This window comes from Dipodomys spectabilis, unplaced genomic scaffold, assembly GCF_019054845.1.
Source record: "Dipodomys spectabilis isolate Male_0828 unplaced genomic scaffold, ASM1905484v1 ptg000135l, whole genome shotgun sequence".
Taxonomy (NCBI): domain Eukaryota; kingdom Metazoa; phylum Chordata; class Mammalia; order Rodentia; family Heteromyidae; genus Dipodomys; species Dipodomys spectabilis.
In genome coordinates, this window is record NW_024870812.1 from 315713 (window position 1) to 324896 (window position 9184).

The 9184-nt window shown below is 34.4% G+C and overlaps 1 pseudogene; it reads right to left on the reverse strand.

Annotated features, from left to right (window-relative positions):
• Positions 1–6918: 6918 nt before the first annotated feature.
• Positions 6919–7018, reverse strand: LOC122116470 (annotated as a pseudogene).
• Positions 7019–9184: the final 2166 nt, after the last annotated feature.

Consider the following 9184-nt stretch of genomic DNA (forward strand, 5'->3'; position numbering starts at 1 on the left):
CTACAGATGTGCCAATTTATAAAAGCTCATATCATTAGAAAATATTGACTATTTTATCCATTTCTCCCATGTAATATTACTGTTTCCAAATTTTTCTCATGGATAGAGCATATTGCTTTGTATACATGTGTATAATGGTATAACATCCTAAATGAGCATTTCAATATTTTATTATATGTTATTTTAAAAGGTTTTGCTATGTATATTTTTGTACATGTGTCTCATTGGACATGTGTTGAAATCTATTTTGCATATAAAATTATGATTCAAAATTATGGATCATAGAGGCAACTCTATGTGTAATATCTTAAAGATTGCCAGTATGTTTAACAAACTGACCCTATCATTTTAAGTGTCAAGCACTATTGAAAAAGGATTCCAATTTCTACTTAATTGTTGTGCAGGGCTATCTTATTGTTTCTATTTCCATTAATCTCTATATGTATGCAATGTCTAGGTATGTTGTGATATTTCCATATGTTCCTTGGTTGTTGTTATATTCCTATAGTGATATGTATTTGGATGTTTTTATGGGGGGGGGGTCCGGTCATGGGGCCTGAACTCTGGGCCTGGGCGCTGTTCCTCAGCTCTTCAGCTCAAGTTTAGCGCTCTACCACTTTGAGCCACAGCGCCACTTCCAGCTTTTTTCTTTTTGCTTATGTGGTGCTGAGGAATCGAACCCAGGGCCTCAGGCATGAGAGGCAAGCATTCTATCACTGAGCCAACTTCCCAGCCCTGAATTTTTTGATAACTTATTCAGGATCGTTAAAATTTTTCATTGGCATTAATATGCTCTTAATATATTTCTGATTCAACTCTCTTTAAATCAATGTATATGTATACACACTATGTGTATTTATATACAAATACCTACATATACATATATAAGAATATACAGATGTGTACATACATGCATATAGACATATATGTATATTATTATTTTTATTTGTCTGTAAGTTATAAAAAATGATTCTAGTGGAAAACGCATTTATTTCCCATTCTGCTTTTCAGAAATTCAGAATCTGGGTTGGTGTTTTTTCCTTTATCTTCTAATTAAGAATCTTTCTATTTTTCTGATGGTTCTTACCTAATCATGTCTCTTTTGAACTACACCTGAGACTTTTAAGTACCCATTTGAGTATACTTCCCCCATCTGATAATTATTCAAATTTGTGTTCCTTGGGTAATGAAAGGCGATTATTTATTTTTGTTCTTCCTTATCTCAATCACAAGGTCCGGATAATGATTTTTGATAATGTATACAGTGCTCTAGAGTGATTAAACACATCTATAGAAAAAGATAATCTCACAATACATGGATAATGTTTATTTGTAAAAAATTGTAATAATTTCCTACAGGAAATGTTGTCTATTTCTTTAGTTCTTGTTTAGGGTTTGTTAAATTCTGGTGTGCTATAGTCAATTATCATAAAGTTATACAAGGATGGTAAGAAACAAACATCTTAATATCATATTCTAATATTAGCTTAGTTCTGCCTGTGTTATATGTATAAGGCAGTATTTGAGTTTTGCCTCAATTTCACATGCTATATTCTCCCAGTATATAAGTTGAAAGAAGACTCCCTCTGGAAATATGCTATTTTATAGCTAAAGAAAAACAAGTCAGCTGTTAGACACAGACAATGAGATAGAAATCTTCCCCTAGAAATAGTCTTTACCACTTCTGATTCACTTTTGTATGCTGAAGTAAGTCTCATGACCCATCTTGACATTGCAGAGTAGAGGTAAATCTCACCTACAGGAAGCTGGTGCAGGATATAGAGTAATATGCCAAGATATGCAACATTTCAGATAAAGAGGGAAAAAAGTGAACTACAATATAATCTATCATACTTGCCATCACAGTCTCTGCAGGAAGGAAGCTATTATGTACCTTTGTTTCTAAAACTACTTCAAATCATGTCTTTTATGCTAGGATATTACAGGAATTAGAGAACATTTTGGTTCTGAGACAGCATAAAATCTCAAATAAACCTGGAGTAATCATTTCAATACTACCTTTTGTTCTCCAAGAAAAGAAACCATTTTGTAGACTACACTTTTTTATCAAGTATCTTTTTTTCCAGAAATGGATTATGTTAATATATGTGACTATCCACTAGAATAAATGTCTTCATTTATCTTCATCTTGTGCAGATAGCAAGTCAATTGGATGTAAGTGGGAGTTCATCAGTAGCACCTTTTAAAACTGTAAAAAATGTGGACAGGGAGCCAATATGCATATTTTTCCACCATCACCAATCACATCCTCTTTCTTCCTTCTTAGGAAACACACCCAATCAATAAAAAGTCTTAGATATTTGGTTCTTGACCTTGAAAGTGAAAGCAGCATATTATGGATGTCGGAGATCACAGTTAATAGTGTTTTCCATAATAATGTCACATGCAACAGCCCTATTAGTCCTGCAGGTCTTAACACTACATCCTTACTAATGTGATAAGAATACCAGCCTTACTGGATTTAGTATTGTTTTCCACTTCCTTTTCTACTACCTCCCCTAAATTATAATACATATTAACAGAATGAAAAAGTAATGCCATCTTAAGAAAGTTCCATTGCACAAGACGTTATTTCAAAAAACGAACTTTACAACTTTGGTGACGAGATGGGAGGATCGGTGGGCAAGGATGGTAAGGGGAAACAAAGGAGGTAGCAACAATGCTTGGAAAGAAATGTACTCATTACCTTGCTCATGTAACTGTAACCCATCTGTGCTATATTTTCACACACAAAAAAACTTAAGAATATAAAAAGAAAGTCATTTAGGGCTCTGGGAATTTGGCATCATGCAACAGTTATTGCTTAGCATGCATGAAACCCTGGGTTCAATTCCTCCATACCACATAAACAGAAAAGGTAACACTGGAAGTGGTGCTTTGCCTCAAATGGTAGAGTGCTGGCATTGATGTAAAATAAAAAGAAGCTCAGGAACAGTTCCCTGGCCCTGAGTTCAAGCCCCAGGATGGGCAAAAGAGTCATTTAGTGAGTAAATGCAAAATAAAGAACCCATATTTGGAATATATAATTGTTCCTTCCAAATGATATCTAACAATAGCCCTTAATTCATGTACTTCACCTATATTAGAATTCTGTGTTGAACAAAAAAATGTTTTCATAATAGGTCATGGTAATTAATGCCAGTAGTGTGCTTAGATATTTGGTGAACATTAATCCTGGAAATTCAAAGATTCCAGGCTTTTGAGTGGTAACTGCTAATCACAATAAGAAGGGTAGTGTATATGTGAGATTTGGAAAACTTTTTGGTAAATCAGGGCACCAAAAAGGCAGAAGTTAATTAATAGTTTTGACAGAGGAGAAGGAATAACTCCAGATGGAAGGAATAAATGATAGTAATAACTAAGTTACACCACAAACTGTTCTAGGGAAGCATTTATGGTTATTGAAGAACTAGTTATCAACTAGGCTTATTCCTCAGTGCCTTTAGCATTCTAATCATTTAGACTAGTTCTTAATCTTTGTGTGATAAGTTGTATATCCTTCTATGCTGTTCTTTCACACCTGATCTCCTTTGCTTTCTAAAAATCTATGTCTTTCTCTATTTCTCTATGAACAATTTCTGATACTAAGTCCACAAAAGCAGACAGCAGAAGATGCTAAGAGTCCCATACCTCATGAGTCATTAATGTAACAACATGGAAATTGCTACCTCAATTTTTCTAAAAAGCTGCAATGTCACATCATTTGATTCAAATTTCCATTCTTTGTCTACATAGTATCATTTAGTGCACATAAATGCAAATATGAGCCATGTGCTGGTGGCTGATTTCTATAATACTAGCTACTCAGGAGGTTGAGACCAGAGGATTGTGGTTCAAAGCAAACCTGGTCAGGAAAATCCATGAGACATTTATCTTCAATTAGACACCAGAAACCCAGAAGTGGTGTTGTAGCTAGTGGTAGAGCACTAAATTTGAGCTGAAGATCTGAGGGACAGTGCCCAAGATGGGAGTTCAAGCCCCACTACCAACAGAAAATGTGTAAATATGACTTTGTTTCCCCCAAAGGAACGACAAAGTCAATAGTAATCTTCGCAAGCACAGAAAATAATTCCAAAATGATTCAATGTACCTACTCTTGCTGAGTTAAGTTATGGCTTCTTTTCTAGACATATTCCCTTCTCTATGATTATCTAATGCACATACTTAGATAGCAATTTAAAACTGAGAGTATAGAAGCAAGATGTACAGTGATGATATTGTCCTATCAGAAATTCAAGTTAGTAATGAAAATTTCTTCTTAAGACCATACACAAAAAATACCATGATATAGTGTAATAGAACTCACTATTGAACATATGAGCTTTAAGAGCTTTCTAATTGATCCATTATTTATTGTTACCAACATTAGAAAAAAATGTATAATGTAGTAATAAAATAGAAGTCCTTTGAATGACTACTTAAATTCCTTGTTTTTTTAAAGACACTGTTTTCATCTTAAAAAATAAGGCTGTTTATTGTCTTCATGTGATTTTGATGATTAAGTGCTTAATGAGAAATCAAAATGCATTATAGTTCTTTGTTATCAATTCTCACTTTTTCTTCTTGGAGAACATAATGATCAAAACAATAGTTCAGAATCAGCAAGCAATAGGTCAGAGTCATACTTCCAGTGCAAGTGAATCACCAGTAAGTAATCCTAAATACCATTTTCCACAAAGTTTTGTGACAGATACAATCGGCCTTCCTTCTCTAGCTGCTTTCGTAGACTGGGCCTATTCCTTCATTATACAGGAAAAGTGTGATTCAACTGATTGAAGTCAGATATGTTACTAGAAGTATCAAGGATTTAGATTCTTGTCTGTATATTGGTAAATCTATGTCTCTTTATATAGGCTACCAAAAATGTATTTACTAATTTCAAGTAAATACATGAATTCTCTTTCCATCATTTTTAAAAAATAAAATTCTGCTTGCTCTATAAATTGATCAGAGGCATGGATTTTGTGGCTAGGGAGGACCTTGCACATCTCTCTGTTCCTCTCTCTCTTTCATGGTTCTCATAGATAATATGGTTGCTCCATAATTATCCTAATTTATTTTGCTTTTATATTTTTGGTTTCATCATTTCACTTTCTGCTCTGCCATTTCCCAAATCATTTATGTAGAAGGCATTATTTCATATTTTCTCATTCCTAGAATAAGCTGCACATGAAGACACCACTGATCCTCATTTTCAGTCTGTACCATTGAATATGGAGGAACATTTTTCCTCTGCTCTCCATCAACTCCCTACTCTCGTTAGAATAATTTAGAATAGTAAAAATGGAAAAAGAGAAAATAAATCATGGTGAAAAAAGATGCAGAAAATTCACCGGATATTTCTGAGCAGTTCACCCAACATGAACTATTAGGGAAATACATGGACACCTCATTTTCACTGGCAATCAAAGTCTCTGGTTAGGCAATTCTGATAAAGATGAGGAACAAGATGAAAAAATGAGAAATGATATCAATTTCAATAAAATAAATACAGAAGGATCCAAGCAAATTTCTTCTTTGTGCTGCTGAAAACAATCGGCTTACTACACTGCGGAGACTACTTTCCAAAAGGGCCACTCATGTGAGTATTAGGGATGACGATGAGTATATGCCTCTTCATCAAGAAGTCTACAGTGGACACTTAGACATTGTCCTTGAGTTGGTGGCTCAAGCGGCACATACAATAACTGTAGATGGATGGACACATCTGCACAGTGCTTATAAGTGGAATAATAACAGAGTGGCTTCTTTCTTACTTCATCATGATGCAGATTCCAATGCCCAATCTAAAGGCCTCTTGACCCCCTTGAATCTTGCTGCTGGAAATTAAGATAGCAAAAATTCATTTGATCTCCTTCTGTTGAAACATTACATAAAACCATGTATGAAGAACAATTGGGAAGAAACTGCATTTGATATTGCTAAAAGGATAAGTATGTATCACTACCTCTTTGAAGTTGTGGAAGACTGTACAAATTGTTCTACTAAGTCCTAATGATTCAATTACTTTTCTTAAATTTCAATAATGCCATTCCATCCTTTGTGTCCATACAAAATATTTTCACAATCCAAATAACAGCAATAACTTACTGTAAAAATTCATGGATTCTGTGGATTTCTTTCAAGTGAATTGCTTGCCTTTGATGTCCAAATATATTCAAGAGTTTTTGTATACATCTATAATGATTTCTTCAGAGTTTGTGACTTTTTAATCAGAAATAATTTTAACTTATCTATTGAAATTAATACAGAAACTAAAGATATTTCTCGTGCTTGTCTGAAAAAGTATATTTTAAAATATTCTATAGTCTATGTTTGTATAGTGTCCATAATCTATTTTATTCTCTCCTAGATATAATACTTTGAATTATACGCTACTTTATAAGATATAGCTTCATTAATGAATCCTTTCAGATTTCATTCCATATAGAAATAGTTTAAAATTCCTTTGTTTCCTAGGTCCTTATAGTATTATATTTCTTTGGGATAGAACGAAAATGTTGTCTAATTTCAGAAATTTTATAAAGGTTATGCTATATAAAGGCCTTTCTTTTTTGGGGGGGGGGTTCCGGTCGTGGGCCTGAACTCTGGGCTTGGGCGCTGTCCCTCAGCTCTTAAGCTCAAGGCTAGCATTCTAGCACTTGAGCCACAGTGCCAATTCCGGCTTTTTTCTTTTTGCTTATGTGGTGCTGAGGAATCGAACTCAGAGCCCCAGACATGCAATGCAAGCACTCTACCAATGACCCACCTTCCCAGCCCCATATAAAGGCCTTTCTAAGGTGAAGATTTAATACACTGATGTCAAACTAACTTTTAATTATATGAATTACGTGTATTTTACACTTGTAATTTTGTAATCAATTTTTAATATTTTTCATTTCTTGCATCTCAAGAATGAAAAATTTGGAATACTTCACAAATTTTCATATCATCCTTGTGCAAGTGCCATGTTAATTTCTGTATTCTTGTAATTTGGGTATACATGCTACTGAAGCATGTAGTATTCTCTAAATTAAATAGTTAATGTTGCAATCTTTATACATGCTTATATCCTTGGGTGCCTATTTGTTACAAGGAAACCTTATTGTTTCCAACAGTGCTATTGATCTTATTTCCCTGAATTTCTGTGAAAAGTGGAAAGATTATATTGTTCAGTCCATTGCTCACATTTGCAATTTTTTGTCAATTACTATTTTATTTTCCATTTTGGATTTGATTGTACTTTCAAGTATCTATAGCTAGGTCCAAAGGTGATGGCTGTTTCAAGTAGTAATTTATCAAACTGAGTTAGCTCTGTGGAGCTAGTGGATTCAAATTAAGCCTTGCTTAAGAGCTACTTCTAAACTTCTGCAGTTGAAAATTTCCCAAATGAGGTCTTACTTTTCCCAAATGAGATCCTAGGATCCCAGGACCCAGTTATCTGCATCATCAGATAACATGGGCAAGACTTCTCACCTAGGCCCATCCAACATGCCAACAGAAACTAATTGAAGACCCATATCAATTTTTCGTTTCCTATATTTCAGGTCCCCAATTCCTTGAGATGCAGGAATTATCAGTAAGCAATTGTGAAATGCAAGGCAACTTAAAATGAAGGAGGAGATCACAAAATCTGAGAGACAGTTCTGTAATTCAAACTTTCAGTTTACAGATGGCCAATCCATATGAGTGAACAAGATCACAAAATGTCATAAGATTATTTTTAAAACCCCACCTCTAATGAGTAATGAAATATTTCAGTCCAGCATAAGTGGTCCAAAAAAGAGTTCCTGGAATGATAGATCCATAATTGTTCTACCAATTTTTGGAAAACTTGACTTAGAGTTCAAATGTAATTTAGAAAAACATTAAATGAGAATATCCTTAGTGCTTCAAAACATTGGTACTTCAGTTAAACTTGGTTCTGTGATATAAAAATGTTGTCACTCTCAAACCAATGATAACCTACATTTAATCTCCTGAAGGAGTTTTTCTTTTCAAATAAACGTTTTAAAATCATATTCACCAAAATAACTTTTGACAAGTAGATGACACTTAGTGACATTACAAGTTTTTCAAGTGTAGGGCGCAAGCTACATTAAAGTTGGTTTATTTACCCAGCACCAACCATTCAGGAATGGTTCAACCATTCATTAAAGTGTGGAAATAGAACCACCCACTATTTGTGTTGTTCAGTAGGTACCTTCCAAAAATGTGTTCAATAGATCAGCCTCCCATATTTCAAACCCAAAGGTTAGCTAATGAAGTAAATTTCAACACAATAGTTGTTGGGTCTTCGTCCATCTCATGAAAGACAGACGGGGTCCAAGGAAACTTTAGTGCGGCCGTTAGCCCATTCCCAAGCCTCCATTAGCCCGGGAGAAAATTAGATGCAGCAGGGAGTCAAGTCAAGCAGTAAACTCGTTTATTAACACAGAGCAAGCCCTTTTTAAAGCAAAAAAGAGCACGTGGCATGGGAGGGGAGGAAGAGGAACCAATCACTGTAAAGGTCACACCCTATCATGCACCTAAACTTCCAAGGGATGGTTATGCACTGAACGTAAAGCAAATCGGGCTCTGCCCACTCAACTCCCTCTCAGAGCCATGTTTGCTGCCCATGTACTGCACAAATAGTGACAATAGTCACAAATAGTTGCCTTATCATATGTTGTTTTATGTTTTCTCTATCTGTCTAAAATAGTAAGAAATATGACTTTAAGTCTTGAATATGAGTACTCATCAGAGATGTGACAAACATAAAATCTGTCTTCTATTTCTATCATATTCCTCTATAATAGTCAATCTTAGTTTTCTTCTTTTTCCAAAACCTACAAGTAGTAGAAAATATTATCTCAGGTAAAATAAAATAATCACACACCATTGTACAAAGCCATTTATAAAAATTGATAATTAGGAATACATTCTAAGCCATTTTTAAACTTTCTTTTTGACTAAAGATCAATCTTCCAAAAAGATGAGAATACAATTATGTCTAGGTGCTTCGCATCTCCATTCTTGCAAATTGTTACTGCAGATTAGTGAATTATGGAAATATAAGCTGACATCAGTTCAAGTATATGCAGGATTGAAACTCCATGGAATGTATATAAACCTTTCAAAGTATTATCAGACATTGTAACAGAATGAGTATCAGAGAGGAAGTTGAAACCAGAGAGGAATAATC